Source organism: Phyllobates terribilis, unplaced genomic scaffold (assembly GCF_046119375.1).
Source record: "Phyllobates terribilis strain yellow unplaced genomic scaffold, ASM4611937v1 Scaffold_4__5_contigs__length_816908805, whole genome shotgun sequence".
Taxonomy (NCBI): domain Eukaryota; kingdom Metazoa; phylum Chordata; class Amphibia; order Anura; family Dendrobatidae; genus Phyllobates; species Phyllobates terribilis.
Genome location: NW_027362764.1, coordinates 684715165 through 684728181, shown reverse-complemented (window position 1 = coordinate 684728181; position 13017 = coordinate 684715165). Strand labels below are relative to the sequence as shown.

The following is a 13017-nucleotide window of genomic DNA, read 5'->3' as shown; positions in this document are numbered from 1 at the left end:
ATCAGATTGCAGCAGGTACATACAATAATTAGTTATAAAGTAATTGTCCATTTGTGCATAATTACCTTAATTGTTGAGATTCACGCATCTTTCCTTGGATCCTGGCTGATAAATCATGTCTTTGTCCAGCATGTGTCCAGGCCTACATGTCATCTGCTTCTCAGCATGAAGATTCTGTGTCTTGTGGGGTGGGCAGAGCAAGAGAGCCCCCCCTTTCTGTACCATGGGCTTTTATAGCCAGTCGTATGGACACCTGTTCTACATATGGTAGTGAACCAAAAATACACACACAAATAGCGCATGTCAACTAGACACGATGGCTGAGGCATAGAACTCAGAAAAATGATTATCGATTAACATTCCAAATGAATTTCCATAATTAACCATTTAACAGAGACCGCCTGGGAATGCCAAGTGCTGTAGGCTTTTGCTTTTTCCTTCCTTCCACCAGCAGGGGGCACTCTCTTCTATGCCTTTTTTCCATTCCCTTTCACAAGTGCACACATTCATTCTCTTTTCTTTTTTTCATTTGCTTTCTCTCTTGCGCTATTTCATCTCTGCAAAATACCAGCATCCTTCTGATCACCGTGGGCCTCCAGCATTGTTGCTTATTTACTTTTAATACTAGGCTCCTTTTCACCAGGACCAGCGTCTCCCGGGTGGCTGGAGGCAACCACCGGTAACCCCAAGCAGAAGACCTTTGCAGGCAACACGACCCTCCCCCCTGAAGAGCAGCTCAAAGTCACTGGCAACCATCTCACCCTCTTCCTTCATTCACCCCTGGACGTCTCGCTCCGTCCCCAAGTTACGGGTCCAGCTTGTTCTTTCTGTCACATTACAGCGATGAAGGGTTTAGCCTGCAGGAGACCCTGCGCCGAGCCATTTTTGAAGACACCTGATGCGGCGGGTGAATCACTGCTAAACAAACCACACCTGTAGGGACGGCACAGCCTTTGCATGGACCCTTCGGAGCCCGCCCCGTCACGGCCAGATTGCTCGCCACCAAGCGATCCTGAGAAAGGCTGGCCGGGCGATGGATCGAACAGCGTCTACTGGCCATACCACCTTGGATACGCCTGATCTCGTCTGATCTCGGAAGCAAAGCAGAGCTGGGCTCGGACAGTACTTGGATGGGAGACTTCCTGGGAACACCGGGTGCTGTAGACCATTTTGATGACGTTTTGCCCTACTGCCCAGCTCGGCTAGCATGGAACGGCGCCCTGCCGGACACCGACCTTAAGTAACTTAGATGATGGAAGCCCCAAGGCCTGTGAGCCAGTTGGCAGCTAAATACGCTACCCCGCCGCCTTCACGCAGGCCTGACTCTGAGCTCCTTGTCACAGCTAGGAGTGCTTATTGACTCCGCAGCTCGCCGTGTGGAAATGATGGCGTTAAAAGCACCCGGGGCCGTGAAGGGGCCAGGCTTTCAGCAGGTGCCTAGGGAAGGTTTTGGATGCCGGCCGCCTAGCGAGGGCCAGCAGAAGTAACATGGTTCTCTGCAAAGAAGCTTGTGTAACCAAGCCAGACGGCTGCCAAAGAGCTAACCTCAGTGCAAGGAAGGCAAGGAAGGTGCGGAAGGAATTGGGGAGGGGGGGGGTGATTCCTGCTAGGGCCCTGAAATCATAAAACAGGCAGGAGAGTCTGACACATGGTGACGGAGAGGTTGTAGGGGCAGATAGGGGGTGTTGTCACGTGCGAGCACGTGTGTATGCTGGCTTGTGTGTGAGAGTGCGCTTCCTAGGTGTGGCGCGCTGCAGACAGTCAAAGGGATTGTTCCCTTTCATTAGAAGCTAATCCCCCGCTGCAGGCTATTAGAAAGCAACTAACCGCGCTCTACTCACCCTACCCGGGTCTACCGGTGAGTCTCGCCTCTGCTCCCGGCCTGTGGCATTGGCCGTGAAGCTGACGTTCCGTCGACAGCGCTGCAGCCGATCAGTGAGCTCAGCGGCTCTGAGTGGGGCGTTGTGTCTACAAGACCTTTTAAGGAAGCCAGCAAAAAAATTGAAGAGAAGGGAAAGCACAAAAGGACCTGGTCTTGCTGAGCACTGGAAAGGGCAGTCGGCAGCCGGCAGCCGGCAGCCAGACGTCAAAGTAGAAAAGCAGCAAGTGAGAGGCTTGTCTCTCCTACGGCCACACCACCCTGAGCACGCCTGATCTCTGAAGCTAAGCAGGGTCGGGCCTGGTTAGTACTTGGATAGGAGACCGCCTGGGAATACCAGGTGCTGTAGGCTTTTGCTTTTTCCTTCCTTCCACCAGCAGGGGGCATTCTCTTCTATGCCTTTTTTCCATTCCCTTTCACAAGTGCACACATTCATTCTCTTTCTTTTTTTCATTTGCTTTCTCTCTTGCGCTATTTCATCTCTGCAAAATACCAGCATCTTTCTGATCACCGTGGGCCTCCAGCATTGTTGCTTCTTTACTTTTAATACTAGGACCAGCATCTCCCTCGTGGCTGGAGGCAACCACCGGTAACCCCAAGCAGAAGACCTTTGCAGGCAACACGACCCTCCCCCCTGAATAGCAGCTCAAAGTCACTGGCAACCATCTCACCCTCTTCCTTCATTCACCCCTGGACGTCTCGCTCCGCCCCCAAGGTACGGGTCCAGCTTGCTCTTTCTGTCACATTACCGCGATGAATGGTTTAGCCTGCAGGAGACACTGCGCCGAGCCATTTTTGAAGACACCTGATGCGGCGGGTGAATCACTGCTAAACAAACCACACCTGTAGGGATGGCACAGCCTTTGCATGGACCTTTTGGAGCCTGCCCCGTCACGGCCAGATTGCTCGCCACCAAGCGATCCTGAGAAAGGCTGGCCGGGCGATGGATCAAGCAGCGTCTACTGACCATACCAACTTGGATACGCCCGATCTCGTCTGATTTTGGAAGCTAAGCAGGGTTGGGCCTGGTTAGTACTTGGATGGGAGACCGCCTGGGAATTCCAGGTGCAGTAGGCTTTTGCTTTTTCCTTTTTTCCACCAGCAGGGGGCACTCTCTTCTATGCCTCTTTTCCATTCCCTTTCACAAGTGCACACATTCATTCTCTTTTCTTTTTTTCATTTGCTTTCTCTCTTGCGCTATTTCATCTCTGCAAAATACCAGCATCCTTCTGATCACCGTTGCCCTCCAGCATAGTTGCTTCTTTACTTTTAATACTAGGCTCCTTTTCACCAGGGCCAGCGTCTCCCGCGTGGCTGGAGGCAACCACTGGTAACACCAAGCAGAAGACCTTTGCAGGCAACACGACCCTTCCCCCTGAAGAGCAGCTCAAAGTCACTGGCAACCATCTCACCCTCTTCCTTCATTCACCCCTGGACGTCTCGGTCCGCCCCCAAGTTACGGATCCAGCTTGCTCTTTCTGTCACATTACCACGATGAAGGGTTTAGCCTGCAGGAGACCCTGCGCCGAGACATTTTTGAAGACACCTGATGCGGCGGGTGAATCACTGCTAAACCAACCACACCTGTAGGGACGGCACAGCCTTTGCATGGACCCTTCGGAGCCCGCCCCGTCACGGCCAGATTGCTCGCCACCAAGCGATCCTAAGAAAGGCAGGCCGGGCGATGGATCAAGCAGCGTCTACTGGCCATACCACCTTGGATATGCCCGATTTCGTCTGATCTCGGAAGCAAAGCAGGGCTGGGCTCGGACAGTACTTGGATGGGAGACCTCCTGGGAACACCGGGTGCTGTAGACCATTTTGATGATGTTTTGCCCTACTGCCCAGCATGGCTAGCATGGAACGGCGCCTTGCCGTACACCGACCTTAGGTAACTTAGATGATGGAAGCCCCAAGGCCTCTGAGCCAGTTGGCAGCTAAGTACGCTACCCCGCCGCATTCACGCAGGCCTGACACCGAGCTCCTTGCCACGGCTAGGAGTGCTTATTGACTCCGCAGCTCGCCGTGTGGAAATGATGGCGTTAAAAGCTCCCGGGGCCAGGCTTTCAGCAGGTGCCCAGGGAAGGTTTTGGATGAAGGCCGCCTAGCGAGGGCCAGCAGAAGTAACATGTTTCTCTGCAAAGAAGCTTGTGTAACCAAGCCAGACGGGTGACAAAGAGCTAACCTCAGTGCAAGGAAGGGAAGGAAGGTGCGGAAGGAATTGGGGAGGGGGGGGGGATTCCTGCTAGCGCCCTGAAATCATAAAACAGGCAGGAGAGTCTGACACATGGTGACGGAGAGGTTGTAGGGGCAGATAGGGGGTGTTGTCACGTGCGAGCACGTGTGTATGCTGGCTTGTGTGTGAGAGTGCGCTTCCTAGGTGTGGCGCGCTGCAGACAGTCAAAGGGATTGTTCCCTTTCATTAGAAGCTAATCCCCCGCTGCAGGCTATTAGAAAGCAACTAACCGCGCTCTACTCAACCTACCCGGGTCTACCGGTGAGTCTCGCCTCTGCTCCCGGCCTGTGGCATTGGCCGTGAAGCTGACGTTCCGTCGACAGCGCTGCAGCCGATCAGTGAGCTCAGCGGCTCTGAGTGGGGCGTTGTGTCTACAAGACCTTTTAAGGAAGCCAGCAAAAAAATTGAAGAGAAGGGAAAGCACAAAAGGACCTGGTCTTGCTGAGCACTGGAAAGGGCAGTCGGCAGCCGGCAGCCAGACGTCAAAGTAGAAAAGCAGCAAGTGAGAGGCTTGTTTCTGCCTACGGCCACACCACCCTAAACACGCCTGATATCATCAGATCTTGGAAGCTAAGCAGGGTTGGGCCTGGTTAGTACTTGGATGGGAGACTGCCTTTGAATACCAGGTGCTGTAGGCTTTTGCTTTTTCCTTCCTTCCACCAGCAGGGGGCACTCTCTTCTATGTCTTTTTTCCATTCCCTTTCACAAGTGCACACATTCACTCTCTTTTCTTTTTTTCATTTGCTTTCTCTCTTGCGCTATTTCATCTCTGCAAAATACCAGCATCCTTCTGATCACCGTGGGCCTCCAGCATTGTTGCGTCTTTACTTTTAATACTAGGCTCCTTTTCACCAGGACCAGCGTCTCCTGCGTGGCTGGAGGCAACCACCGGTAACCCCAAGCAGAAGACCTTTGCAGGCAACACGACCCTCCCCCCTGAAGAGCAGCTCAAAGTCACTGGCAACCATCTCACCCTCTTCCTTCATTCACCCCTGGACGTCTCGCTCCGCCCCCAAGTTATGGGTCCAGCTTGCTCTTTCTGTCACATTACCGTGATGAAGGGTTTAGCCTGCAGGAGACCCTGCGCCGAGCCATTTTTGAAGACACCTGATGCGGCGGGTGAATCACTGCTAAACAAACTACACCTGTAGGGACGGCACAGCCTTTGCATGGACCCTTCGAAGCCCGCCCTGTCACAGCCAGATTGCTCGCCACCAAGCGATCCTGAGAAAGGCTGGCTGGGCGATGGATCGAGCAGCGTCTACTGGCCATACCACCTTGGATACGCCCGATCTCATCTGATCTCGGAAGCAAAGCAGGGCTGGGCTCGGACAGTACTTGGATGGGAGTTCTCCTGGGAACACCGGGTGCTGTAGACCATTTTGATGACGTTTTTACCTACTGCCCAGCTCGGCTAGCATGGAACGGCGCCTTGCCGGACACCGACCTTAAGTAACTTAGATGATGGAAGCCCCAAGGCCTCTGAGCCAGTTGGCAGCTAAGTACGCTACCCCGCCGCCTTCACGCAGGCCTGAAACCGAGCTCCTTGCCACGGCTAGGAGTTCTTATTGACTCCGCAGCTCACCGTGTGGAAATGATGGCGTTAAAAGCACCCGGGGCCGTGAAGGGGCCAGGCTATCAGCAGGTGCCCAGGGAATGTTTTGGATGCCGGCCGCCTAGCGAGGGCCAGCAGAAGTAACATGTTTCTCTGCAAAGAAGCTTGTGTAACCAAGCCAGACGGCTGACAAAGAGCTAACCTCAGTGAAAGGAAGGTGCGGAAGGAATTGGGGAGGGGGGGGTGATTCCTGCTAGGGCCCTGAAATCATAAAACAGGCAGGAGAGTCTGACGCATGGTGACTAGAGATGAGCGTTGTTCTACTCGAACTGTTCGCCAATCTCAAATTCGAGCTGTTTTGGGCGGTGTTCGAGCCGGTCAGCGAACACGAACAATTTGAGAAAAATTCGGCTGTTCGAGGTTATGTTCGATAACTGTTCGTGCACCAAAATCATAACTGGATTTTTTCTCAGTAATGATGAAAATTAATGTTAATACGCAGTTTGAGTGTACAGCGGGGCGGGGGGAGGGGCAGGGGATGGATCTCTGCAGGAACAATGAAGATCTCCATTTTTTTTTCTCTTTCCCGCATTTGCAGAGGGGAGGTGCAATCTGTCAGCCTATCAGCAGCGCACACACGGAGCGAAGTGCTTTTTTTCACACAAGCAAGGGCATGTGTGATTGGCAGTGTATGTCACATGTCCTTGCCCTATAAGACCAAGCCATTTTCCCCGTCGCCACCATTTTCTCACTGCTGCAGCTGCGTGTTAGACGGCACCGCTGTTGCTGTGTGCGCTATACCTTGTTAATTTCAAGCCAATTTTCGCACAAATATACAGATAGCTTGGGAGTAGTGAATAGTTGTGATTGCAGTCCTTTTAAGGACTAGGTTACAGCATTTCCTACGACTTTTATCAGTCAGGTCTGTGCTCTTAAATAGATAGATTGTGGGAGTAAAGACTAATTGTAATTGGAGTCCTTTTCAGGACTAGGTTACATCAGTTCCTATCAGTTTTTGCCAGGCAGGTCTGTGCCAGTGCTGTGCAAGTTTTTTTCACAGCATTTGGCTGAATCTAGCAAAGCTAATCCTTTTTGGCCTATTGCAGAGTGTGTTAGTCAGTGGAGTAGCCTATCTGTGTTGCAAGATATACCACCTGTGTATAGAATACCAATTTTTTTACTGCACCTAGTGAAGTAAAATCTTTTGGGCATAGCATCATTCTATTAGTCCATCTATACTGACCTCCATCAGGTTGCAAACTGAATATAATTTTTTTCTGCATCTAGCTCTGAAAAAATATTTGGGCTTCTAGCAGTGTGTGGGACTTGGTCTATTAGTCCATCTATACTGACCTCCATCAGGTTGCAAATTAAAAATAATTTTTTTCTTCATTTAGCTCTGAAAAAATATTTGGGCTTCTAGCAGTGTGTGGGACTTGTTCTATTAGTCCTTCTATACTGACCTCCAGCAGGTTGCAAATTGAATATAATTTTTTTCTGCATCTAGCTCTGAAAAAATATTTGGGCTTCTAGCGGTGTGTGGGACTTGGTCTATTAGTCCATCTATACTGACCTCCATCAGGTTGCAAATTAAAAATAATTTTTTTCTGCATCTAGCTCTGAAAAAATATTTGGGCTTCTAGCAGTGTGTGGGACTTGTTCTATTAGTCCATCTATACTGACCTCCATCAGGTTGCAAATTAAAAATTATTTTTTTCTGCATCTAGCTCTGAAAAAATATTTGGGCTTCTAGCAGTGTGTGGGACTTGGTCTATTATTCCATCTATACTGACCTCCATCAGGTTGCAAATTAAAAATAATTTTTTTCTGCATCTAGCTCTGAAAAAATATTTGGGCTTCTAGCAGTGTGTGGGACTTGGTCTATTAGTCCATCTATACTGACCTCCATCAGGTTGCAAATTGAATAAAAAAATTTTCTGCATCTAGCTCTGAAAAAATATTTGGGCTTCTAGCGGTGTGTGGGACTTGGTCTATTAGTCCATCTATACTGACCTCCATCAGGTTGCAAATTAAAAATAATTTTTTTCTGCATCTAACCCAGCCAATAGTTTTGGCCTAATACCACAGTTTGGCCACTCAGCTCTGCTCGGTTACCATCCATTGTTTTTTTGTGCAAACAACTCCAGAGTTGTGAATTAGTTAACCACCAAAATGAGTGGAAAAAGGCCTGCTGCTGGTGGAAAGGGGAATAGGCGTGTTGGGAAGGGGAAAAAAGGTTGTGTCCGTGGGGTAGGTGCAGAAGAAAGACCATCTTCCAGCCAAACTAAAATGTCTACTTCTTTTAGCAGACAATGTGATAAGATCCCTTTCTTACGGCCACGCCAATCGCTACAAATTCCAGATGAGGCACAAAAACAGCAGGTGCTTCAACGGATATCAAGTGCTCCTTTAAGTGGGCTCTCCTCCACATCAACTTCAACATCACAAATACTCCAGTCCTCAAAGGTGTCACCCAAATCGCACTTGCTTCCTCACAGCTCCCAAATCTCCAGCTGCCCGTCTGAGTATGAGGTAGAACAGATGGTTGAGTCTGCAGAGCTGTTTACTCATACTATAGCCTGGGAATCAGAGGTCGACTCCAGCGCTTCTGTGAATCCAGACGAGGAAATGATCTGCACTGATGCCCAGAATCTTTATGAGAAGGATCCAGGACCAGACGCAGAAGGTTCTGACCATAATGTAGACCCTCATTCCCAAACTGTAACTCCTGTTGGTGGAGACAATGAGGAAGACGATGATAAGACTCAAATACCTGATTGGAGCGACAACTTTAGTTTATTGTCAGGGCAGGAACAGGTTGGCTCTGAGGACGACGGGTGTGATAACGCACAGGGTGATGATGATGAGGTCGGAGATCCCACTTACTGTCAACCCACAGTCAGCCAAGAGATGAGGTCAGCAGAGGAGGTGGAGGAAGATGCTAGTGACGACGAGGTCAGGTTGCGCCTTCCTGGACAGAGACGTAGTACTGGAAGCACGTCAACAACTGCATCCTCAAACACAACTCTGCCTCTCACCACAAGTCGTGGTGGCTCTTCAGGTCGCATGGGTGCTAAGCCTTGCATAGCCTGGGCATTTTTTCAGATCGATAAAGATGACCCAACTCGTGTTATCTGTAACATTTGTCAGCAAAAGCTAAGTAGAGGCCAAAAAATACATAGTTTGAGTACTTCATGCATGAACCGGCACATGGACATGAAGCATAAGTTGCAGTGGGAAGCTCAGTGTGCTACAATGCGGCCTAGCCGGCCGGGCCAATCACCGTCTGCCATATCTTGTGCATCCGCGGCCTCTTCATCCTCTGTGACTGGGGGGACAGCAGTCACACCTGTTTTGGGGCGCAGACCTGCCACCTCTTTACCCGCAACAGCCAGCGTGATTGGCAGGTCATCATTTTCTTTGGAGGTGGTAACACCAGCTGGTGTTGAGCGCTGTCCGACATCGATAGCACCACCTTTGGATCAAGGCAACCTAACATGTCCGCTTGCATCTTCCTCACAGACCGGCAGTTTGCCGGGGACACCCTTATCAACCCCGTCTAAGCACAATAGCCAGCCCTCGGTCCCTCAGATGTGGACAAGTAAAAGACCATTTCCTCCTAGCCATGAGAAAGCTAAGAGGTTGAATTTCACCATCTGCAAGCTCTTGGCTACAGAAATGCTGCCTTTCCGCCTGGTGGACACAGAGGATTTTCGAGACCTTATGTCCGTCGCAGTGCCCCAGTACCAGATGCGCAGTCGGCACTACTTCTCAAAGAAAGGTGTGCCTGCGCTCCACCAGCATGTCGCACACAACATCACCGCTTCTTTGAGAAACTCTGTGTGTGACAGGGTGCATTTCACCACAGACACTTGGACGAGTAGGCATGGACAGGGGCGTTACATGTCGCTGACTGGGCACTGGGTAACTATGGTGACAGCAGGACAAGGGGCTGCTGTCCAAGTCTTGCCGTCCCCACGAGTTGTGCGTCAATCCTCTTTATGTCAAAGTTCCTCCACTGCTTCTGCCTCCTCAACCTCCTCTCAGACTTCCACCTGCACCCAAAGCCTGTCTGGTCATGCCACAAGCTTTCTAACTGCGCAGAAGGGATCCTGCACACCTCCTTACTATGCTGGCAGTAGGGCTCAACGTCATCAGGCGGTTTTTACATTGAAATGTCTGGGAAATGTGAGTCACACAGCTGAGGAGTTGTGGTCAGCTCTGGAGAACCAATTTCATGAATGGTTGTCTCCACTGGACCTGAAACCAGGGAAGGCCGTGTGCGACAATGCTGCAAACCTGGGTGCGGCCCTTCGCCGGGGCAATGTCACACACGTGCCTTGTATGGCTCACGTGTTGAACCTGGTTGTCCAGCAATTTTTAGCCCACTATCCCAGACTAGATGGCCTTCTGCAGAGGGCACGGTCGCTGTGTGCTCACTTCCGCCGTTCGCATCCCGCAGCTCAGCGACTTACATCTCTACAGAAGTCGTTGGGCCTGCCACTTCACCGGCTAAAATGCGATGTGCCTACCCGGTGGAATTCAACTCTGCACATGTTGCAGCGACTGTGGCAGCACCGACAAGCCCTGGTGCAATACGTTCTGACGTAGAGCCTGGGCCAACGAGATTCAGAGGTGGGGCAAATCACGCTGGAGGAGTGGTCTCAGATCAGGAACCTATGCACCCTTCTGCACAGTTTTGAAATGGCGACGAAGATGTTTAGTGCTGACGATGCCATTATCAGCATGACTATTGCGGTGATTTACATGCTGGAGCACATGTTAAACAGAATTCGGAGTCAGGTGGTGGCACAAGAGGAGGTGGAGGAAGTAGAGGAGGAGGAGTTGTATGCGGAAGGGCTAACATCTGCAAGGTCCAGACGGTCGGCAGCACCAAGGCGGCAGGCATGTGAGGGTGGGGGAGATGGTTTTACCAGGGCGCATGGTAGCAGCCAAACTAGTGAGGAAGGTGCAGGAGCCCAGGAAGAAGTGGAGGACGAACTGATGGAAGACTCATCAGATGAGGGAGACCTTGATCACATTTCTGTTGTGCGAGGTTGGGGGGAGAGGACAGAGGAAGGAAGCATGATTGTTACCTCACCACCAACACAACAGGGACTTGGTGCTCCTGGATGCGCAACACACATGAGTGCCTTCTTGCTGCACTACCTGCAACATGACCCTCGAATTGTGAGAATTAGATATAATCCTGACTACTGGGTTGCCACACTGTTAGATCCCCGGTACAAAAGTAAATTTGCAGAAATTATTCCTGCCATAGAAAGGGATGCACGCATGCAGGAGTATCAGCAGAGACTGTTGCAGAATCTTACATGTGTTTTTCCACAAAATACCATTGGTGCACGTAGTGAATCTCACAGTTCCAACTTGCCAACCGTGGGACCGTCAAGTGTTCAGCACTCAAACCGTAACAGAACCACAGTATCTGCTGGTAACATCAATTTTGCGGAATCATTTCACCACTTTTTTAGCCCATCCTTTGCAAGGCCACAGGAGACAAGAAGTCTGACACATAGTCAACGCCTAGAGACGATGGTACAGGAGTATCTCCAAGTAAACATTGAAGCCACGACTGTATCACTGGACCCTTGCTCTTTTTGGGCTTCCAATCTGGATAAATGGCCGGAGCTAGCCACTTACGCCTTGGAGATCTTGTCATGCCCCGCAGCCAGCGTTCTGTCTGAACGAGTGTTCAGCGCTGCTGGTGGTGTGCTGACAGATAAGCGCACGCGGCTCTCCACTGATAATGTAGACAGACTCACGTTCATAAAGATGAACAAATCATGGATCCGAAACGACTTTTCTACCCCTGTGTCATCCTGGGGAGAGTAAAAGCTTGATGATTGGTTAAAATCACCCTACCAACCGTTTTAAGCTGTCAAATTACTAATCATGTTTATCTGTATCTTGACTGGAAAATAATTTGGGCTTTGTAGCAGTGTGCAGCACTGATCCTATTAGCCCATCTATAATAAGCTTCACCAGATTTAAAATTAAAAATAATTTTTAGCTGCATCTAGCCCGGAAAATAATTTTGGGGCTCCGAGATGCGCAAGACACATAAGTGCCTTCTTGCTGCACTACCTGCAGCATGACCCTCATATTGTCAGAATTCGAAGTAATCATGACTACTGGGTTGCCACACTCTTAGATCCCCCAAATTTTTCGATCAACCTTTTCATTTTAATAAAGACCAAAAAAATGGTCATTTTTGAAATTATAAGCATTAGCAGGTTGTTAGAAACTGAAATCAAACAGTTTTCAACTCAAAACTTTATTCTAGGTGATGTTACATTTTCAAATAGGACCACTTGTTCGAAAGGAGCTTCTGAACTCTCTCGTCCATTGAATTTGTCAGGTTTTGGATGGTTTCTGCTTCAATTGTTTTGCATGAGGACAGAATACCCTCCCAGAGCTGTTGCTTAGATGTGAACTGCCTCCCGCCATCATAGACACTCCTTTTAATGATGCTCCAAAGGTTCTGAATGGGGTAGAGGTCAGGGGAGCATGGGGGTCACACCATAAGTTTGTCCCCTTTTATGCCCATATCAGCCAGAGATGCAGATGTTTTATGTGCAGCATGAGATGGTGCATTATCATGCAGAAAAATGATCTTGCTGTGAAATACACGGTTCTTCTTCTTGAACCATGGCAGGAAGTGCTGTTTGAGAAAATCCACATACATTATGGAGTTCATCTTTAGCGCCTTCAGGGAGCCTAAAGGGGCCGACAATCTCTCTCCCCATGATTCCAGCCCAAAACATTACTCCACCTCCTCCTTGTTGGCGCTGTAGCCGTGTTTGCGTGGGGTGTCCATCAACCAGCCATCCTCCACTCCATTCATCTGGACCATCGAGCGCTGCACGGCACTCATCCGTGAACAAAACAGTTTTGAAATCAGTCTTCATGTAATGTTTGGCCCACTGGAGCCGTTTCTGCTTGTGTGAAGTGGATAGAGGAGGTCGACAGGATGGCATATGCACAGCTGCAAACCTCTGAAGGACCCTGCATCTTGTTGTTCGGGGGACGTTGGAGGCACAAGCAGCTTCAAAAACTTGTCTGCTGCTATGACAAGGCTTTTTTGCCGCTGCTCTTTCAACCTGACGTAATTGCCTGTAGGAAAGAGTCCTCAATTTGCCCTTATCAGCACGCACACGTGTGTACTGTGAATCAGCTACATACTTCTTGATTGCCAAGACACTTCATCCTGATCATCGCACAATGTTGATTGTAGTCATGCCTTGACCTAAACACTCCACAATTTGTTGCTTCTCAGCAGCCGACACATCCTTTTTCTTTCCCATTTTGGCAGAAAATGTAGGCTGC

At 49.9% G+C, this 13017-nt stretch overlaps 6 pseudogenes; all 6 read left to right on the top strand.

Annotated features, from left to right (window-relative positions):
• Positions 1-1047: 1047 nt before the first annotated feature.
• Positions 1048-1167, top strand: LOC141268206 (5S ribosomal RNA; annotated as a pseudogene).
• Positions 1168-2122: 955 nt separating this feature from the next.
• LOC141269241 (5S ribosomal RNA) lies at positions 2123-2231 on the top strand (annotated as a pseudogene).
• Positions 2232-2836: 605 nt separating this feature from the next.
• On the top strand, positions 2837-2956 carry LOC141267600 (5S ribosomal RNA; annotated as a pseudogene).
• Positions 2957-3577: 621 nt separating this feature from the next.
• On the top strand, positions 3578-3697 carry LOC141267466 (5S ribosomal RNA; annotated as a pseudogene).
• Positions 3698-4634: 937 nt separating this feature from the next.
• LOC141268046 (5S ribosomal RNA) lies at positions 4635-4753 on the top strand (annotated as a pseudogene).
• Positions 4754-5374: 621 nt separating this feature from the next.
• LOC141267368 (5S ribosomal RNA) lies at positions 5375-5494 on the top strand (annotated as a pseudogene).
• Positions 5495-13017: the final 7523 nt, after the last annotated feature.